At 39.9% G+C, this 15,976-nt stretch overlaps 1 pseudogene; it reads left to right on the top strand.

Annotated features, from left to right (window-relative positions):
- Window positions 1-9,341: 9,341 nt before the first annotated feature.
- On the top strand, window positions 9,342-10,196 carry LOC117035454 (vomeronasal type-1 receptor 1-like; annotated as a pseudogene).
- The last annotated feature ends 5,780 nt before the right edge of the window (window positions 10,197-15,976 follow it).

Here is a 15,976-nt window from a genome sequence, read left to right as displayed (position 1 = left end):
CAGGAAATAGCATTCACCTCCAGGCTCCTCGCACAGGGCCCCTCGCGGAAGACGCTTGTCGTGTAGATTGTGAGGCGAGACCCTGTAGGGGTGGAGTGTGGGGACAGAGCCCCAAAAAGCAGTTTCCAGGCTCTCGGCCTCACATAGAAAGGTGCTGGCTCAGGTAGTAAATGGCCATCGACTGTGATCAAATGGCCAGCAGCTGTGGCTAGTTGGCCGTCAGCTGTAACCAGTGAGCCATTAACCATGAATATAACTGCCGCGGCTACGGAGGGAAGTCGAGGAGAGAGGAGGAGAGAGGAGGAGACTGAAGGAGAGTGGAGGAGAGTCGGTCGGTTGGCAGCAAAGCGGACAGCAGGTCGCACGTTGTGTAAACCCAGCGAGACCATAGTGGTATGACTTCCCTACCTATGGCTCCGTGGGTGTTCCTTTTTGGCCTCACCATGTCCTGCGTTCTTGTGTGGGGAGCGGGAGCTGAGACCCCAGAGACCCCACCAGACGCCCCACACGACACTTGGCGTAGTCGGCAGGATCCCCCGCAGGCCTCCCTGCACGACAATATGTATTTTTTTTTTTGGTAAATCCACATATCAAACAAATTTATTACTTTAGATGAAATCTTAGGCAAATGGCTTATGCTGTCATCTCCTGAAGCAATATGTGTAGTCATTTTTACAGGGAAAGAAAAGTTCATGGTCACTATAACACTAAAGCCAATGCTTAATCCAGGACCACAGCAGAACCCTTCCTCTCTTCACCTAAAAGGATCACACAGCAAACTCACCTGAACATTCTGTCCACATTGTCCACATCTGAAGAGATTCTGTCCACATTGCTATCTTTTCTTATATAAGAGCCAAGCTCTTCTACATCTTACAGTGGAATGTTTCATGGAGATAGATGCATAGGGAAGGATTACTGTAGATTTTCTTTTCTACCCAAAGCTTCATGGCCCTTCTCCAATATTGCTTCTTGACTATCAAGTGAAACCAATTTTTTATCTCTCCTCTCCCACATTAGGTTTTCTTTTCATTTAAGTTCCTGCACATAATTCTCTCTCATCTTTACCTACCACATCTACCTGTTTACCTGCTCTTTCTCTCTGTTCACTTCTCAACAAAGTGCAATATTTTTGTCATATTGGGTCAGTAAGACATTAAAGTGAAAACCTCTAGTTGGAGACAGATATATAAGTGATGGTGGAAGAAGGAAGAGAGAAGGAGGAGGGAGAGAAGGAGGAAGACAGAGAAGGAGGAAGGAAGTGGAGGAAAGCGAAGGAGGGGAAGAAAGAGGAGGGGAAGGAAAGTATATCTGGGTGGGAGACATAGAATAGGTTGTTTTGAGATGGAAGGAACTCCTGTCTGTAGAAATGTTAAAGCAATGTATCTGGAGCTACCTATCAGAACAGTTATGAGAGGGATTTCTCTGTAGAATGGGAAATTGAAATAGTCTAGAAAAGTCCCTACATTGTCTAATATAATTTGTGATAAAGAACTGTGGAAATCCCAATTCATTTTGAAGTTTGTAAAGTTGTAGGATGTCTATTAAGATGATATTCAAATTGCCATGAGATATTGGTCTTTTGTGTCTGCATCTGTTTCTTTGGAGTATCTGTCACCTTGTATGTTTGTATATCTGGTTTTTTAAAATTAGTTTCAGGTGCACAAGACAAAATAATACTTAGATGTTTATCATTTATATCCCTCACACTGTGTGGACCCCCCTCCCCCATCCACTATCCCTCTGACATCGCACAGAGCCATTACATTTCCACTGTCTCTATTCCTAATGCTGTACTCCACTTCTTGTAAGTATATATATATATATATATATATATATATATGTATGTATATATATATATATGTATATATATACATATATATATATATAATTATAGTTGGCATTCATTATTGTTCAGCTTCAGGTGTGCAGTGATCAGGCATCTACATCATCCCTGAGGTGGTCTCCCAAATGGGACAAATGTCCATCGGACACCCTACAAAATCTTTACATTATTGATTACATTCCCCAACTTAATTTTCAAAACCCCGTGGCCATCTTGTGGTTGCCAACTGTTTTCTAATCCCCTCACCTTCCCCCTTACCCCCACCGCCCCCGCCCATCTAGCAACCCTCAGTTTTTCCTCTATGTCTCCAAAACTGTTTCTGATTAGTTCATTCTCTTATTCTTTCCTTTAGATTCCACATATAAGTGAGATCATATGGTATTTGTCTTTCTCTGTCTGACTTATTTCACTTAACATAATGTTCTCTAGGTCCATCCATGTTGTCGCAAATGGTAAGATTTCTTTCTTCTTTATGGCTGCGTAATACTCCATTGTATAAATGTACCACAGTTTCTTAATCCAGTCATCTACTGATGGGCATTTAGGTTGTTTCCATGTCTTGGCTATTGTGTATAGTGCTGCAATAGACATAGGTGTGAGTAAAGATTTTTGAATTAGAGTTTTGGATTTCTCTGGATAGATACCCAGGAGTGGAATTACTGGATCATAGGGTAGTTCCATTTTCAGATTTTTGAGATACCTCCATACTGTTTTCCATAGTGGCTGCACCAATCTGCAATCCCACCAACAGTGCACAAGCGTTCCCTTTTCTCCACATCCGCGCCAGCACTTGTTGTTTGTTGATTTATTGATGATAGCCATTTTGACTGGGGTGAGGTGGTATCTCATTGTGGTTTTTATTTGCATTTCTCTGATGGTTAGTGAGGTTGAGCATTTCTTCATATGTCTGTTTGCCATCTGTATGTCCTTTTTAGAAAAATGTCTCTTCATGTCCTCTGCCCATTTTTTAATTGGGTTGTTTGATTTTTGGAGTTGAGTTGAGTGAGTTTTTTAATAAATTTGTGATATTAACCCCTTATCAGATATATCATTGGCAAATATCTTTTCCCATTCAGTAGCATCCCTTTTTGTTTTATTGATGGTTTCCTTTGTTGTGAAAAAACTTTTTAGTTTGATGTAATCCTACATGTTTATTTTTTCTCTTATTTCCCTCGCGTGAGGGGATATATTAGTAAAAATCTTACTCTGGGTAATGTCTGTGAAGTTTCTTCCTATATTTTCTTCTAGGAATTTTATGGTTTCAGATCTTACATTTAAGTCTTTAAGCCATTTTGAATTTATTTTTGTATATGGTGTAAGGAGGTGGTCCAGCTTCATTTTTTTGCATGTGTCTGTCCAGGTTTCTCAGCACCATTTATTGAATAGACTGTCTTTACCCCACCGTACATTCTTGCTTCCATTGTCATAGATTAAATGGCCATACAGGCATGGATTTATTTCTAGACTCTCTATTCTGTTCCATTGATCTATGTGTCTGTTTTTATGCCAGTACCATGCTGTTTTGATTACTGTAGCCTTGTAGTATAATTTGTTGTTAGGTATTGTTATACCTCCCACTTTGTTCTTATTTCTCAAAATTGCTGAGGCTATCTGGGGTCTTCTATGGTCCCATATAAATTTTAAGATTATATGTTCTATTTCTGTGAAAAACTTCGTTGGTAGTTTGATAGGAATTGCATTGAATATGCATATTGCCTTAGGCAGTATGGACATTTTAACTATATTAATTCTTCCTATCATGAACATGGTATGTGTTTCCATCCATTTGTATCTTCTTTCATTTCTTTCTTCAGTGTCTTATAATTTTCTGAGTACAGATCTTTCACTTCTTTGGTTAAATTTATTCCCAGGTATTTTATAATCTTTGGAGTAATTGTAAATGGGATTGTTTTTTTAATTTCTCCTTCTGATGTTTTATTATTGGTATATACAAATGCAACTGATTTCTGAATATTAATTTTGTGTCCTGCTACTTTACTAAATTCATCTATCAGCTCTAATAGTTTCTTGGTGGAGTCTTTAGGGTTCTCTACATATAGTATCATGTCATCTGCATATAATGACAATTTTACTTCCTCCTTACCTATTTGGATGCCTTTTATTTCTTTTTCTTGTCTGATTGCTGTGGCTAGAACTTCCAGCACTATGTTGAATAGAAGTGGAGAAAGTGGGCAACCTTGCCTTGTTTCTGATCTTAAGGGGAATGGTTTTAGCTTTTCCCCATTGAGTATGATGTTAGCTGTGGGTTTATCATATATGGCCTTTATTATGTTGAGATATAATCCCTCTATACCCACTTTCTTAAGGGTTGTTATCATAAATGGCTGCTGGATTTTATCAAATGCTTTTTCTGCATCTATTGATATGATCATGTGATTTTTATTTTTTATTTTGTTAATGTGGTGTATCACAGTAATTGATTTGCCCATGAACCACCCTTGCATACCAGGGATGAATCCCACTTGATCATGGTGTATGATCTTTTTAATGTATTGCTGAATTCTGTTCGTTAATATTTTGTTGAGGATTTTTGCATCTATGTTCATTAGAGATATTGGCCTGTAGTTTTCTTTTTTTGTGGTGTCTTTGTCTGATTTTGGGATCAGGGTGATAGTGGCTTCATAAAAATGTTTGGGAGTTTTCTCTCCTTCTGGATTTTTTGGAAGAGCTTGAGGAGAATAGGTGATAATTCTTTTTTGAACGTTTTGTAAAATTCACCTGTAAAGCCATCTGGTTCAGGGCTTTTGTTTGTTGGGAGATTGTTGATTACTGATTCAATTTCCCTGGTGGTAATCAGTCTATTCAGGTTTTCTGTTTCTTCTCGAGTTAGCCTTGGAATGTTGTATGCCTCTAGAAAATTATCCATTTCTTCCAGATTGTCAAATTTGTTGGCATATAGTTGTTCATAGTAATTTCTTAAAATTTTTTGTATTTCTGCGGTGTCTGTTGTCAGTTCTCCTCTTTCATTTCTGATTTTATTAATTTGGGTCCTCTCACTTTTTTTTAATGAGTCTGGCTAAAGGTTTGTCAATTTTGTTTATCTTCTCTAAGAACCAACTCTTGGATTCATTGATCTTTTGTATTGTTTTTCTGGTTTCTATTTCATTTATTTCTGCTCTGATCTTTATTATCTCCTTCCTTGTGCTCCCTCTGGGCTTATTTTGCTGTTCTTTTTCCATATCCTTTAAGTGTGAAGATAAACTGTTGATTAGTGATGTTTCTTGTTTCTTTAGGTAGGCCTGCAAAGCTATGAATTTCCCTCTTAGACTGCTTTCGCGGCATCCCATAGATTTTGGGTCGTTGTGTTTCCATTTTCGTTTGTCTTAAGATATCTTTTGATTTCTTCCTTGATCTCATGGTTGACCCATTCATTATTTAGTAACTTGTTATTCAGCCTCCATGAATTGGTGTGTCTTCCCGTTTTTTTCCTGTAGTTCACTTCTAATTTCATAGCACTGTGGTCAGAGAAGACAATTGGTATGATTTCAATTTTCTTAAATTTATCAAGACTTGTTTTGTGGCCTAACATATGGTCTATCTTGGAAAATGTTCCATGTGCGCTTGAGAAGAACGTGTATTCTGCAGCTTTGGGGTGAAATGCTCTGAAAATATCGATTAAATCCAAGTGGTCCAATGTGTCATTTAAGGCTGTTGTTTCCATATTGATTTTCTATCTGGAAGACCTGTCCCTTGTTGCCAGATGTGTGTTGAAGTCCCCTACTATGATAGTGTTCCTGTTGATCTCTGTCTTTATGTCAGTCAATATCTGTTTTATATATTTAGGTGCTCCTATGTTGGGTGCATAGATGTTTACTAGGGTTATGTCCTCTTGTTGGATCGATCCCTTTATTATTATATAGTGCCCATCTTTGTCTTTTAATATGTTCTTTGTTTTAAAGTCTATTTTGTCAGATATAAGTATTGCAACTCCAGCTTTTTTCTCATTTCCATTTGCATGAAATATCTTACTCCAACCCTTCACTTTCAGCCTGTGTGTGTCTTTTGATATGAGGTGAGTCTCTTGTATACAGCATATACAAGGGTCTTGCTTTCTTATCCACTCAGCCACCCTATGTCTCTTGATTGGAGCATTTAATCCATTTACATTGAAAGTGATTATTGATAGGTACATAGTTATTGCCATTTTTAAATTTGTAGTTAGATTGTTTTCATCTTTCTTCTATTTACAGAAGTCCTTTTAGTATTTCTTGCAATGCTGGCTTGATGGTAATAAATTCCTTTAGCTTATTCTTTTCTGGGAAGCTCTTTATCTCTCCATCAACTTTAAATGATAGCCTTGCTGGATAAAGCAATCTAGGTTGTAGGCCTTTGTTTTCCATCACTTTGAGTATCTCCTGCCACTCCCTCCTGGCCTTCAATGTTTCTGTAGAAAAGTTATTTGATAGTCTTATGGGAGTTCCCCTGTATGTAACCCTCTGTCTTTCTCTTGCTGCTTTTAGGATTCTTTTTCTTTAACCTTTGCCATTTTAACTATAATGTGTCTTGGTGTGGGCCTGTTTGGGTTTATCCTGGTTGGAACTCTCTGCACTTCCTGGGCTTGTATGTTGGTTTCCTTCATCAGGTTAGGGAAGTTTTCGGACATTATTGCTTCAAATATGTTCTCAATCCCTTGCTTCCTCTCTTCACCTTCTGGTATTCCTATGATGCGCATGTTGTTGCACTTGATATTATCCCAGAGGTCTCTTAAATCATCTTCATTGTTTTTTATTCTTTTTTCTTTCTGTTGTTCTGTTTGGGTGATCTCTGCTAACTTGTCTTCTAAGTCGCTGATTCGATCCTCTGCTTCATCTAACCTGCTGTTAATTCCTTCAAGTGAGTTCTTTATTTCAGTAATTGTGTTGTTTAGTTCTAACTAGTTGTTCATTATGATTTCTACATCCTTCTTTATGTCTTCTCTAAGCTCCTTAAACATTCTTATCATCAGTGTTTTGAACTCTGTCTCTGATAGGTTGGTTACCTCTATTCCATTTCTGGAGGTTTCTTCTGTTCTTTTATTTGGGACATGTTTCTTTGTTTCCCCATTCTGGCTGACTCTCTATGTTTGCTTCGATTTATTAGGTAGATCCCCTAGAGTTCTTAGTTCTTGCTGGGTTATCTTATGTAGTATGTGTCCTTTATATTTGACTTGCACCACTTCCTTCTTCTCTTTCTGTGCTCCAAAGGTGACTCTTGTGTTGTGCATATTGTCCTGTTAAAGAAGATCTTTAATTGCTTTTCGCTTGTGAGTAGGTGGGGTTAACTCCTAGGCTGACTAGTTGTGAGACTTGGCTCTGCCCACCACAGGGTGTTCTGCTGTGTGAGGGTTGATCACTTAAATGTGGTTTGGCCTCTATGGGCTCTTGTGCCTGTAGAGAATTCCCTCTGGGTGCGTCACTTGTAGGTCAAACCCGGTAGTACTCTGGTTTGGTCTGGAGTTGGCCTCTGGGTATGTTGTATCTTGTGCCTCTTAAGCTGAGCCCTGGTAGGGCAATTTCAGAACAAAGCAAATCACCAAGCACAACAACAACAACAACAACAACAACAAAGAAAAAATCAAATACCTTCACATGTAAAAACAACCGACAACCCCCATTCAACACAGGCAAAGATATCAAAGATATAAAGAGAAAACCAAACCAAATCAAAAGCAGCGCCAGTCTTGGCTTAAGCCCACCAAGTAATCTCCAGGTTGTCCTCTGCTGTACTAGAGTCCTCTGCGTATTGTGCACAGAGCCGGTCACCTGGTGCCCAGAGTGCCATTGGAACTGCAGATTTAGATGTGTGGGGCTGAAGGGTCTGGATGGTAATTTCTACAAAGTCAGTGAAGTTTCTGCTCTTGCCTGCACATATGCTCACTGAGAGTAACTCCACCAGCCCTGTGTCCATTTCTCCTGAGTCTTAGGGCACTTTGTGTGTGTGTGTGTGTGTGTGTGTGTGTGTGTGTGTATGTGTGGCCGGCGGGAGATTTCTGAGTTGCTGAAAGACCAGAGCTGCGTCTGCCACTTACTGCTGATCCCTGGGAGTGCCTTTGCAGTTGTAATTGCCCTGCCTCAGGCAGGCCAGAAAGGGTGGGGGCTGGGGATGGAGGGGTCTTCTCTCTCCCAGCCCAGCCATGTCACATTCTTCCTGCAGGCCAGAAAAGGTGGTGGCTGGGGGTGGAGGAGTGTCTTCTCTCCTAGCCCAGCAAAAATCACACTCTTCCCAGCCTCTCCCTGGGTCAGAGCTGTACACCAGTCTTCCCTAGAGAATGAGCACCAAGGCTCCTCTGTAATCTGACACTACTCCTCAATTCAGGGGCCAGTTAAAGTCTCTGGAAGGGCGGGGGCAGGATTGGAAGGGGGAGAAGGGCCCAGGTATGGAGTCTGTGTCCTTTGTCCGGCCTAGGGCCCAACTGGAGGTTTCACTGAGGTTATTGCCTCAAATGGTGGATATGCTGCCCCCTCAGCGGGAGAGATCAGCTGTGGGACGCAGGGAAAGAGCCCACCTCCTGGCTTTTGTGTTCTCTGTTCCGTCCTGGGATCCCCTGCGTCTCTGCAGCTGCGGATGCCAGCCGCGTTTCCACAGCCGCAGATGCAGGCTGCGTCTCCACTCTGCTCCCTCTGTATTTTTAAATTATACATTACATGCATTATTTCTTCCCAAATATATGATTGTAGATTTTATTTAAAATTTTATTTTATGTATATATAATGTTTTGTCTTATACTAAAAGTTTTATTTACCAATTATGTCAATAGTCTTTTTAATATGTTTCGAATTATTAATGCCAGTATAATTTGCAAAAAATGGATATGCGCAACAGTTTCCTATTTCTTTTCAGACATTTCTGCCTTCATCTATGCCTCTGTTTATTAGGAACTTGACATTTTTCTTACAAGTGCACACAGAATACCATGCTGATAGACCCTCAGGTTAATTTTTTTCATTTAACTTTGTATTTTATGGATTTTGATATATGATTTTTATTGATGTTTTTCAATACTTTTGTGATATATTTATATTTCTACATGTTAAAAATGGAACTCAGACTATGTCATAAAGCTTAGTTTACATCTGTATCCTTTAGTTCCATTCAATCACTTCCCCTGTATTTAAATATTTATATTCTTAAGAAATACCTTTACACATGTTCTGTATCTTGCCTTTTTCATGTAGACTGTACCATGGAGAAAAATCTGTGTCTGTACACAGTAATCTCCCTCACTCATCTCTACAGCTGTAAAAACCCTGGTGGGCCCTTGTACCCCTCCACTCACCCTGGAGATGAGAACCAAGACTGTTTAAAATCCAGGTCGTCATTGAATTGCCTTTGCATGAGCAAAAATTCTAACTGCCCGCTGAAAGTCAAAATATATGGGAGAGGCTAAGTTTCAAACACTGAAGGATGTGCTGATGGTGACACATTTACTTCTATTTGTTTAACAATTCAGTCCTCTGACTTCAACTAAAACCCGTGCCCTGTAGGTACTGACGTGATGCTTTTTGCCAGCTTGAAAACGGGGATTATATTCTTCACTCAGACAGAAATTGGCCTCCTAGGAAATCTCTCCCTCCTTTGTGTTTATAATTTTGCTTTGCTCACTGGACGTAATTTGAGACCCACAGATCTGATTTTCATGCAACTGGTCTCAGCCAACTTCCTGGCTCTTTTCTCTAAAGGTGTCCCTCAGACAATGGCAGCTTTTGGATGGAGATATTTCCTGGATGATACTGGATGTAAACTTGTCTTCTGTTTTCACAGTGTGGCCATAGGAGTTTCCTTCAACACCATCTGCCTCTTAAATGGCTTCCAGATCATTAAGCTGAACCCCAGTATTTATTTGGAGGTGGATGGAGCTCAAGATTAGATCCCTAAAGTTCATTGCCTTCTGCTGCTCCCTTTGCTGGATCCTGCATCTCTTGATAAATTCATATGTCCCTATAGTAGTACAAGGTTCTTTGAAGGGGAAGAACTTCAGAGTAAACAATTATGGATACTGTTCTTCATGTATGAAAGGGGGTGTTTTAGATTTGTTAACTGCAGTCACATATTTTTCCCCTCACTTTTTGAGTTTAGGTGTCACGGTCTGATCCAGTGGCTCCCTAGTGCTTGTCCTGCACAGACACAAGCAGTGAGTCCAACACATTTGCAGCAACTGACTCTCCCCCAGACCACCCATGAGGCCAGAGCCACACGCACCATCCTGGTCCTGATGAGCTCTTTTGTTACCTTTTATTCAGCCTACATCATTTTGATAATTTGGATGATTCTAGCTGCAAACTGAGGTCCGTGGATGGTGAACATCTCTGTGTTTCTGGCATCATCCTTTCCAGACGCTCATCATCAGTGATGCCCGTATGTCTCAGCTCTGCTTTGCCTGCAGGGCAAGGAAATCAGTTTCCTAATCTGGTTGTAGGTCCAGGAGTCTCTGTCATTCAGATATTCAATTCAACATTTGTTAATGTCCAGGTCATCTTAAAATCAGGAATATGTTATAAATAAGGGCAGTAATGTCCCCACTTGCATCCATCTTACTATGAAGCTAAAAATGAACATCATGTATATAATGAAAAAAATTCCTCATTCCAACTATTCTTCCACGGAAAACATCAGGATATTTAAAAATAGTGTAATGAAGGGAAATTCCTGAGTATACGGCCTCAGGGAAGTCTACTACTTTGGCCTTAATAAAGATTCCAGGAACGGTTTTTGTTAGTTTGTTTAGTTTTATTTAAATATATTTTCAAAGCATTTCTGAGTTCATCTTTTTGACTGGAGAAAAATCACTTGGAAAGACTCATGTAGGGAAAACATGTGCAGCCCCATGGGATGCGGATGAATCCTGAATGTTGGGAGTATTGAGAGATGGAAGCACAGCAGAAAATAGGGGTCCGTGTTCTGGGTAAACGCTTAGTACAAGCCAAGAAATCTGAACTGTTGTTTGAGAAAAATGAAAGGACAGTGAACGGATTCAGTCGGGTGAGCGAAAATAGCAGTGCTCCTTATTACAAATTATTTATAAAATATTTTAATTTAAAAATATTTAATTAAAAACATTTACTTGTTTTTACTAATAATACTATAACACTTTATTGTTATAATTTGAATTTAAAAAGGAAAATGAATAATGAGCACTCTGTCTATTACAGAAATAATGATGTAAAACTGAATGATAAAAAACAAGATCTGACTAATATGAGGATATAATATGTTAATTGAAAGTATCAATGACCTTATACATTTTGAGTCATTCTCTATTTTATACTTCAATTTTTCTGTGTAGATGCAAACTATGGATCATAATCATTGAAAAAACATGGTAAAATGTTGAGGGCCGGCTCGGTGGCTCAGGCAGTTGGAGCTCTGTGCTCCGAAAGCTGCTTGTTCGATTCCCACATGGGCCAGTGGGCTCTCAACCACAAGGTTGCCAGTTCAACTCCTCGAGTTCCGCAAGAGATTGGGGGTTGCACCCCCTGCAACTAGCAAGGGCAACTGGACCTGGAGCTGAGCTCTGCCCTTCACAATTAAGACTGAAAGGACAACAACTTGAAGCTGAATGGCACCTTCCACAACTAAGATTGAAAGGACAACAAGTTGACTTGGAAAAAAGTCCTGGAAGTAGCACACTGTTCCCCAATAAAGTCCTGTTCCCCTTTCCCAATGAAATCTTTTTAAAAATACACATTGATATTGACTTGTCTTTTGACATTTATTTTTAATGCAAATTTCTTGAAGCTTGTATTGTAACTCAGAAGACATTCTACCTCTCATGGTCAATTGGCTTGCAACAGAAATCTTCACCACCTTAACTTAGGCGTATATTTTAAGAGACTATTTTAAAAGTTACCACCTCAGGAATCCTATGATATCCACATACTCTACCCTTCTTTGCATGGGTTTATGCAATTATAAAGTTTGAAGAATTCATACCATTGTTGGTACTTACACAATTACTAATACTGTGCCCTGCAATATTTTAAATACTCCTCATCTTTCTGTTTGTTTGGTCTTTTCCGTCCTGTAATATTGTATTGGCATGTCATAGACTGAACATTAAAGTATAACTTTAGTCCCTGAAATAGTAGTATAATTTTGTGTATATCTAAGGGGAAGGAGTGGTCATGGTCAGTGATGTAGGGCATATGTAGAGGTGGGTAGTAGAAGGCTCTGGGGAGGGAGGGATCCTCTTGCCAAGAGGTGGATGGGTTGACTGATATGAGTCAGGTGCCTCCTGGGGAAATCACTAATCTCCATTTATCACTAGAATGGCCTATATCATAGTAACCACTATCAAATTCCATGTTGGCCTTGGGAGTGTAGGAGTATGTGTTTTGGTAGAGAGTGAGGAGGAAAATAGAAGGATCATGGGCAAGCTCAATGGATCACCCAGCAAGCTCAGAAGCACAATAGAATGCCTAGTATTAAAGGAAAAAATAAAGAAATGACCTGTGTCCAATTTATGCCTTAGGAGACGTAGACCTTGGGTGTCACTGTGGTGGTTTTAGTGTCCAGGATGAAGCTGTGTCCAGTGAGGTCTTGGACTGGGGCAATGTCGTCTGTGCTGTGGGACTGGGGTATCCATTCCAAGTGGATACACACCTGGGTTCATGTGGGTCACAGCATTTGGTATGTTTGATTGACACAATGTCTTCCCTGGGAATTTGGGCCTCCACATTGTAATCATGCATCCAGTGGTATAGCAATTGGACCAACAATCAACAGGATGGTGTGAAGATGCACTTGACAGCTTTTATTTTTTAATGGAATTTTAGCTCAAATGGGCTCCATATCAGATGAGTGGCTTCTTGGCCAGGGGTACACTGTATGGTTTTTGGTTCCAAGATAATAACCTCCATTGTTTTAGCTTCCATCCCTTATACAATTGGGGCATGATTGAAAATTTATTAAGATAAGTTAAGATCTGGAGCAAAATAGAGACCCATTCAGGGGTTTATTTGATGGACTGGAATTTTGAAAAGAGTTGTATGAGGTGACCATTATTTTTCTCAGTTAAACCAGCGATTGGAGACCATTTAGGGATATGAAAGTTCTGTTTAATGTTCTTTTCAGGGATCCAGTATTCTGTGTTTTGAAAGTGAAATGTGTACCTTGGTTATTACTAGTAATGTCTGCAAGGCCAAAGGGAATAGGAGTGTCCTGTATTGTGCTCTTATTATATGTATTTTGATTTTGGTTTATACTTTGGATATCTGTGGGACAACATTCCTAGAGTCCCTTACCTTGAAGAAGACAATTTTTAGGCAATTGCCCATCCGTTTATAATAAATGTGAAGATGGGTCTATTTTTTGGCCAGGGCCTCCAGTCTGATGAGTGCCTGATGTTTGCTAAAGTGTGTTGTTTAGGACCTGTTTATTATGTGGGACATCCTGGTAAAGGGATGGAACATGGTTCCATTCTATCAAGTTCCATCGTGTATGATGGTTAGCAGTGCCACTTGTATAGTCCACAAATTGTCATTGCTCTTCACTCAATTAATCTCAAGGGGTTTTCCAGGTAACCAAGGGGTTTTAAGGGAGAGGTGACCTCTTCCAGCACCATGGCATATGGCGAAGGACTAAGAATAGAAGATGTCACATTCTCCTGCAAGTGAAACGTGCCAGAATGTCCAGATTTAGCTCTGTTCTGTCTTAAGGAGGCCTTGGTAGCTATGTCGAGCTTATAGGGTGCTGTTTCCCTGACCAGAGAAGCATTATGGGTAGCTGGAATGGAGAGTCACAGGCTCAGGTCTGTGAGAGCATCTATTTTTAGGGGAGCCAAGTATTGTAGGCAGTAATTGCTATTTTTTTAAAAAGATTTTTTATTGGGCAAGGGGAACAGGACTTTATTGGGGAACAGTGTGTACTTCCAGGACTTTTTTTCCAAGTCAAGTTGTTGTCCTTTCAATCTTAGTTGTGGAGGGTGCCGTTCAGCTTCAAATTGTTGTCCATTCAGTCTTATTGTGGAGGGCGCAGCTCAGCTCCAGGTCCAGTTGCCGTTACTAGTTGCAGGCCGCGCAGCCCACCCTTGCGGGAGTAACCGGCAACCTTGTGGTTGAGAGGACGCGCTCCAACCAACTGAGCCATCCGGGAGCTCAGCGGCAGCTCAGCTCAAAGTGCTGTGTTCAATCTTAGTTGCAAGGGGCGGAGCCCACCATCCCTTGCGGGACTTGAGGAGTTGAACTGGCAACCTTGTGGTTGAGAGCCCACTGGCCATGTGGGAATCGAACCGGCAGCCTTCGGAGTTAGGAGCATGGAGCTCTAACTGCCTGAGCCACCAGGCTGGCAAGTAATTGCTATTTTAATGGTGTGTAGCAAGAGGCTGAGAGGGACAGTTTCTTTCATGAGAAGCTCTTGAGTAACCAAAACCTCAGACGCTGTCCAGAGGTTCCAGAAGTCATGAGAAGAGGTTGTCAAAGTCTCTACAGAGAAGGAGACTCAGATGCATTAACAGGAGGCTTGTTGATTTTTGTATGGATAGATTTTTGTTGGAGGGAGCCCCATTTAAAGTGGGCTGATGTGTAAGTAGCAGCATCAATGAGATTTAAAAACTTGGTAAACGAGGAATATGTTGCCATAAGAACCCAAACAGAACTATAGGATGTCATCATGTACTGTCATAACTGTGCTCCTGGAGAAAGGTGGAGCCAGTTGAGATCTTGTCTTCAACGATTGGGTGTGATAGAAAAATTGTTGAGGTACCGAATGGGTAACCAATAACATATATATTGTATTTTAAATATTTCCCCTGTATCTAGGGGCTTTTTGTTTGTTTGTATACATTGTTGTCTTTTCTACATCAAAAAGTAACTAAGGACCAGTATTATGTTTTCTAAATCTGGCATTTGCTGGTTATGAAAAATTAAAAGTTCCCCTTTTTTTATCCTTCAATTTGTAGTTGCCTAAAGTCGTAGCCTTTTTCCTTTCTTTTTTGTTTTCTATTTTATACATTTAGCCACTGGAAGCTATAGTTTTAGTTTCTGTCTCTGGCTGAAAAGAGGAAAAGAGGGGAGAGGGGAGAAGGCTGATGCCTGTGGGCAGCTGACTCTCCTAGGGATGGCCCCAACAGTCGCCCCACACTTTATTTTCTTTTTATTTTTTTTTGGACTGGCCTGTATATGTAGGTAGGTCAAATTTTTTAATTTTTTCTTCCTATTTTTTTCTTTTTGTCTTCTCTGTCCATGACATTCCCCCCCCCTTTCCCCTCTATTTTTGGGTCTTTACCTGAAAACTCCTGGTGGTCCTAAGTGGCCTCTCCTGTGAGCAATACCTCGATTTCTAGGGTGTCCCAATCTACCTCTTCCAGCCAATTGGGTTGCAAGAAAAACCTTTACAACTTTAAATTAGGTGTATACTTTTAAAAAAAGATTTTAAAAGCTACCTCAAGAATCCCATGATACTAACAATACTGTATCTTCATTTGCATGGGTTTATGCCATCATCAGAAAGTTTGATGAATTCATACCAGCCTTGAAGCACGTGTAATTACTAACACTAGGCCCTGTAGTATTGAAAATAGCTCCCATTCATTTGTTCCTTTCCATACCTAATATTTTATTGACATTATATGGACTGAACATTGAAATCTTTAGTCCCTGAAATTATGTATGTTGGACATATCTCCATGTTTCAGTGCATATGGCTTCACTAGACTCCTATTTTTAACTTTTTACCTGACCTGCCTATTTGACTCACTAGTGGGCCTCTTAGTGAATCTGAAACTGAGCTGTTTTTCCAGCCCTTGCCCCCTCTCAGTCTTTTCCATCTCTATAAGTAAAATCATCATGTTCCCAGTTGCTTTTGCCCAAAATTTAGCCATTTTCTAAACTTGAATCATCTTTTCTGTGACTATTTATCGCATGCATTACCAAGTCCAAAAATTTAATCAAAATGGGGCACAGTGAAATCTCAAACAATGCAACTTGTAGAAGAAAATACGGAAATTGTTGTGACCATGTTAATCAAATGTTTTTAAAACATACCGCTGAAAACAAGACTGCCACAGAAAGTTTGAAAAATTAGAATTAATTTTTAAGTAAGATATTGAAAGTAATATATTTGACTATTGAAAAGATTTATTAAAAGTGCAAGACCCTTTGTGTGCTGATAAGCAGCTGCACTTATGAGAGCCCA

This window comes from Rhinolophus ferrumequinum, chromosome 15 (assembly GCF_004115265.2).
Source record: "Rhinolophus ferrumequinum isolate MPI-CBG mRhiFer1 chromosome 15, mRhiFer1_v1.p, whole genome shotgun sequence".
Classification (NCBI taxonomy): Eukaryota; Metazoa; Chordata; class Mammalia; order Chiroptera; family Rhinolophidae; genus Rhinolophus; species Rhinolophus ferrumequinum.
Note: the sequence above shows the minus strand (reverse complement) of the source record. Positions and strands in the feature narration are given on the sequence as shown.